This window comes from Carya illinoinensis, chromosome 1 (assembly GCF_018687715.1).
Source record: "Carya illinoinensis cultivar Pawnee chromosome 1, C.illinoinensisPawnee_v1, whole genome shotgun sequence".
NCBI classification, from domain to species: Eukaryota; Viridiplantae; Streptophyta; class Magnoliopsida; order Fagales; family Juglandaceae; genus Carya; species Carya illinoinensis.
This window is the reverse complement of record NC_056752.1, coordinates 44,352,501-44,358,929: the sequence shown is the minus strand read 5'-3', so window position 1 is coordinate 44,358,929 and position 6,429 is coordinate 44,352,501.

Genomic DNA, 6,429 nt, shown 5'->3' with positions numbered 1-6,429 from the left:
TCTCAACTGTTAAAGCACACTTATCTCCAATTGTAGTATCCACAAAGTTGTGGGTACTAGCAGTATCTATTAAAATCACCACTTTCTTTTTATCAATGTGACCCACAATCCTTGTTGTCTTAGGATTAGATGTCCTAACAATAGCTTGTAAAGAAATTGAAGCCACATCTGCAGCCTGCACAGGTTCTTGCTCAGGTATTGTTTCTTGATCTTCAACAATCTCAGCATCAAGAATATCCATGCCTTCTAAAAGCTAAATTCTTGGTTGAGTACACTTATGGCCTTGGTGCCATTTCTCCTTACAAAAATAACAGAGATCCTTCTTTCTCCTTTTTTGCATTTGTGAGGGGGAAACTTTTTGATAAGGCAGTCTTGTAGTGAGAGACGCCTTAGGTACCCCCAAAATTGAACCTCCTTCAGGTCGAGGCACAAACTCACTATAAGCAGTTTTCCTTGATCTTTTTGTCAACCAAACATGCTCTTCTTGCATTCTGGTCAACCCAAATGCATCATTCAGATTGGTTGGTTTCAACATACGCACTGGTATTCTCACCTCATCCTTCAACCCACCTAAAAAACAATTGAGCTTGTTTTCTTCAATAACACCTTTAATCCTATTTGAAAGCAACTCAAACTCTGCCTTATAAGCAGTAACAGAATTAGTTTGCTTCAAATGTGTTAATGCCTCTATTGGATCATCATATGCTGAGATATCAAACCTTACTTGTATTGCCTTTATAAAATCATCCCAAGAATGGAAGTATCCTGCCTCACTTGCTCCTTGAAACCACACAAGAGCTTCCTCCTCCATATGAGAAGAAGTAAAAAAAATTCTTTGACTTGAAGGTATCTGATGGTACATAAAGTACTGGTTGACTCTATAGATCCAAGCTTGAGGATTCTTCCAAACAAACTTTAGAAAGTCAAGCTTAATGCCCTTCACAAAGGACCTATCGGGGTTGTGAGAAATGGGTGAGGCTGTCGGCGTTGAAGAAGAAGTAGGGGAGAGAGAGAGAGAGAGAGAGAGAGAGAGAGAGAGAGAGAGAGAGAGAGAGAGAGAGAGAGAGAGAGAGAGAGAGAGAGATGCAGAGAAGAGGTAGAGAAAAGCAACCTAGGGCTTTCTTGAAATTGGTCTCAGGGATGGCGCTTTGTGAGAAGGGGAAAGAGAGAAACACTCAGAGAGAAAGGAGAGAAAGGGGATAAATAGATAGGGTTTTTACTATAAACGATGTTGCATAGAGTGCATCAGTATTTGATAGAGATAAATGGTAAAAACAAAAATTCTTGAATCCTGATGGTGACAAGAAATTTCATATTTCTAAAATGTAATAATAATTGTTAAATATATATTTTTTTAGATTCATAAAAAAATGTAAGATTTATAATATTATTAATAGAGTTATTAAAGACATCACTAACAAAATCTTAAAAGAAGATAATAATGTTGCACATCATCTTATTTGCTTTTATTTTCTTTTCCTTATATGTTTTATTAAAAACAATATTAATAACAAATTTCATTTATTGCGTTACTTCTTTCCTTCCAAATTTTTTTCCTATAAATATCGAATTTCTTTATTTCATTTGTTATTATTATTAATATATTACTATAGTTCTATTTAACAAATTATATAATTATACACCTTTTTCGTTTATTTTTTCTAATGTATTTTTTTGTATAGATTTACTGGTTTTGTTCTTACTTTATTGCTCTTCAATCCGACTATTGTCAATTTCCTCTATCTCCACTGTTCTTTAACTTTTCCTCTACTTTCTTGTACGTTCTCTTTTATCTCATCTGAGAAATTGTTATTCAATTTTTTTTTTTATATTTATATAAATACACCTGTAGCCAAAATAAATTGTTACATTGTGTTTGTTTTATGAATATTTCCTTTCTTCATGATGTTAATTTCTTTTAATAGATTCGTTCAATTCTAAGATGTACTATCTCATTTGGTTCGTTTAATATAATCTATTAGAAATTATTTGAAAATAATTGTTTTCTTCTTCTGCTTTAGCTATGAATGCTTGTAATATTTGTAATGTATCGTGTCTCCCTATATATACATATCTACTTACATCTTTGATATGTTTTCAAATATTTTTTAGATTACATTTTGAAATCGACAAAGAGAATTATGTTCTCACAACATAATTGCATCTACTTTAGTGTTGAGCAATCAGGTTTATTTATAACCATCTCTTATTAAAAAAATATTTTCTTCATTTTTTCCCCATTTATATTAGTAAATATATATATATAATCTTCCGTGGGTTAATTATCTATATTTAATACTACATTCTTGATTATTTTATTATTATTTTTTTTAGGAAAATGACAAATCAAATCTGATCATTTTAAATGAATATTACACATTAAAATTTTTTAGCCAGATTATTTAGTATCAGTACCATCATGTAAATATTGTGGAGCAAAAAACTTTTATCATGAACCTAGATTATTTGACTTGCTTTATATTTATTTTTCCTTTTTGCCCCTGTTGCCATGCTTATTCTGATTTAATCGTGAATTTATGCTTTTGTCCTTGCTTTTGTTACCGTCTTTCTCAAATTTTTATGTTTTGCTCTTATGAGATTCCCATTTTTTTTTTCATCACTTCCATCGCTTGCCGCTTGGTATAGGGGCGATTTCCAACTTCTTTCATTTCTACTATTTCCTATTTAGTAAAATCAAGTCCTCTCATTGTTTAAACTTTCCTAAATCTGTTTCTTCGCTTCTGGGTTCTAAATTTGCGTCTCGACTCTCGACTTTCACATGTATGTATTTTTAATGTTGATTCTTTTGGATTAAACATTTTTGACTATTTATTCAGTTATTTATTTATATGCAATAGTTAATTGTTAGAAAAAAAATGTCTTACTATAAATTGTTTTGGGATTAACGGATGAAAAAGTCCCAAATGAAAGAACAACAGCAAAAAGTTACATGAATATTTGGATGTAGAAAACTAAATTCAGTTGAGAAAGAGACGACTGAATCTAATCAGGTTTTCCATTTCTAATTATAGTGCTGTTTTTGGCTCCTTTATCTTCCATTTTGTATTTGCTTTGGCAAAGATATTGTAAACGGTTCTTGTTATGTTGACAGGAAAAATAAGTAGTCATTTATTTCAGTATTTGAAGAATTTTTCAACTATGAATGAAAGGAAACAAAAAAAATCCCAGACAGAATAAAACAATCATATTGAGTAATATAAAGCAGAAGAGGAGATGTACATGTGTGACGCCCCCAAATTCCGTTTGGGATTGGACGGACATTTGAAGCGTCGAGACATGCAACACAAGATTACCTGCCCCCGTTCATGACATATAAGATGCAATGTTCCTAACATGCATCTAACATTATGCAATATTCGCAGCGGATAATTTTTTTCTTTAGCAATACTATGCACCAAATTGAAAATATCCCAAATACTTAAAACATACTTCATACATAAAGACCCATTGAATATATCACAACACTAGTCTAAAATGGTTATGATCCAAAAAGTACTAAAAATGCAACTCCATTGTACAAGTAGTAATTTACTTTAACTACTATATTAACATTGACGTCGCACCGTCGCTTAGTCAACTGTGTCTAGTTGATCAGCTCCTGATTCTCCTTCAGGTCCTGTAACAAGATCTACCATTCGGGGGGAATGGTAGTTGGGACTATCAAAGTGAGATTTGATACAAATCTCAGTAAGTTAACAAAAAACTTCCGCACAAGCTAATGATGCATGCATGACAGTAAAAGCATAAATACATAATCAAATTCATAACTAATTAAATCATAACTTGGCGTACAACATAGCATAATTGACATAACTTAAATTGAAACATGAACTGAACTTAACTTGACATGAACTTGATCTGAAACTTGACTTAACATGAAAAATACATACTCCACAGTTGTTGTGGCCTCATGTATTCTACGTGTAAATACATACTCCACAGTTGTTGTGGCCCCATGTATTCTACACAAACTTAACTTAACATGAAAAATACATATTCCACAGTTGTTGTGACCCCATGTATTCTACGTGTAAATACATACTCCACAGTTGTTGTGGCCCCATGTATTGTACGGAAACTTATTCTTTAACTGCTTAAATACATACTCCATAGTTGTTGTGGCCCCATGTATTCTACGTGCCACAATTGCTGTGTCTCACGTAGTGTATGCGTCACAATTGCTGTGACCCCATACATAAGTAATCAAGATGAAACGTGACTGGAATACGAAAGGACTGAAGCCCTGACGTAACATAACGTGACTTGAACATAACTTGAAATACATGACCAACTTGAGATATAAACATTTCGTAACATGGCATAACATATAATAGACAACAAATTTAACATGACATAATTGCAACAGTTAATATTACATGACTTGACATACATGTAATATATGGCATACTTAGCATGACGTACTTGTAATGTACAGTAGTACATAACAGAATATATTATGTAACAGATAAAAATTGATGACAGAATAAATTCTGTATAATAGAAAATTACGTGATAACTTGGCATGGCATGACATATATGATAATACACATACATACACTGTAGTTCCTTTACTTAGCACACATACACAATAGACTGCTAGTAAGTTAAAAACTAATTTACCTCGATCTCCGCATTTCTTATAAAACTTCAAGTGCGACCACGAGGAACTGTAATTAGTGATTCTAAAAGTTAGAACTAAATCACTAATAATTTGAAATATGGAAAATACTAACTTAAAGAGTAAAATTTTCATTTTACTCTCTACATGTGGGAAAATGACCGTTTTACCCATAACTTAAGGATTTTGCATACTAACTCCAAAAGTTTCCAAAATTTACATTCCTCATGTAAATTTTGTCCTAAACTTAAATATCAACTCAGAAAAATTTAAAATAAAATACAACTATGAAGAACACACTATGGCCGAAACATCCATAGGTCATTTCCCTTGATTTTTGTTGCAATTCCTTCTAACTTCAAAACTCATGCTTAAATCAAAATTTTGCAACAAAATCTTCCAATCCTAAGTTCAAAACCATACTTAAAATATCTATTTAGAAAAAGCAAATAATTAATACCAAACTTTTTTTGTAAAAAGATCCAAGCACTTGAATCACAAGTTTTGACCTTAAATCAAAACATCTCCAAGAATTTCAAAAATCAAATCTTACTTCTAACATATTCATAATATCATCCTAACATCAACCATGCTTTAAATCATCAAACTAAAGTCACCAAAATCACAAAATAACATTTGGAGTTTTTGGTTTTACACTTAGTCCAAAAACAGAAACTTTTTCCTCAACTAGTTTTGATAAATCTCTTGATCTATAACTTATAAATATATGATCTTCAAACCAAACCATCACATGGTTTAAAAAGATGTCCTAAAACATATATAAGCTTCTAATTCAAGATCACATGGTTAGAAATTAACCAAAACATAAATTTAGCCAAGAATATCCACACTTTGGCTTATTTGAATATCTCTTTGCATAAAATTTCATATCTTTGAAACTAACACCAAATATCTTCAAAATAATAATATAACATGCATATAAGATGCTTAGGATCCTCCAATAAAATTATCAAAGTCATTGGAATAGGTTTAGACCACCAAAGAGTTAAACGTTTTCAAAACAGAAACTGTTTTTCTTCTTCTAGTTTCTAAGTTTCTAAATCTAAGAAAATATTTCATCAAAACATTTAATCATGCAAAAATCCTCAACCAATAGTCACATATACATGTTAAAAATACTCGATAAAAATTTCGGACCAATATCTATCCATTAGCTTGGTCAAAAACTCCAAACTATAACATATTCTCCAGTTTATCTCCCAGAATGACCTTTCTATAGTTTACACAATATTTAACTGACCAAATGATCTTCAAATGGGGAAAATAAGATATCCATATAAACTAGACTAAAAAAGGAACAACTTATATGAAGGAGAATTTATGATAAAATACTTACAAAAGCTTCGAAATGGGTGTGCAAAAGACCTCCTAAAAGCTGTCCGAGGGAGAGTGTTTGATATTCTTTTAATGGAAAGTGTAAATGAAGATAATTTCGTGGGGAGAGGTGGCTGGAGATACTTATGGATGAGATATGGAAGAGATGAGGCTGGAGTTGAGAGTTGAGTGTAGTTTTCTCCTACCCAAAATATCTATAAAAGATTATCTCATAATATTCTATCCAATAGTATCTACAAAAAATCAACTTAAGATATTTTTATCTAATAATATCTATAGAAATCAATTCAAAATATTTTTACCCAATAATATTAATGAAAATTACCTCAAGATATTTCTTTTTATCCAATAATATCTACAGTTTTGAACAGACGTTTTGTCCGAAAATATGAAAAAATGTTATTGCGCCATAAGACTTTAAATAACCCTCCGAG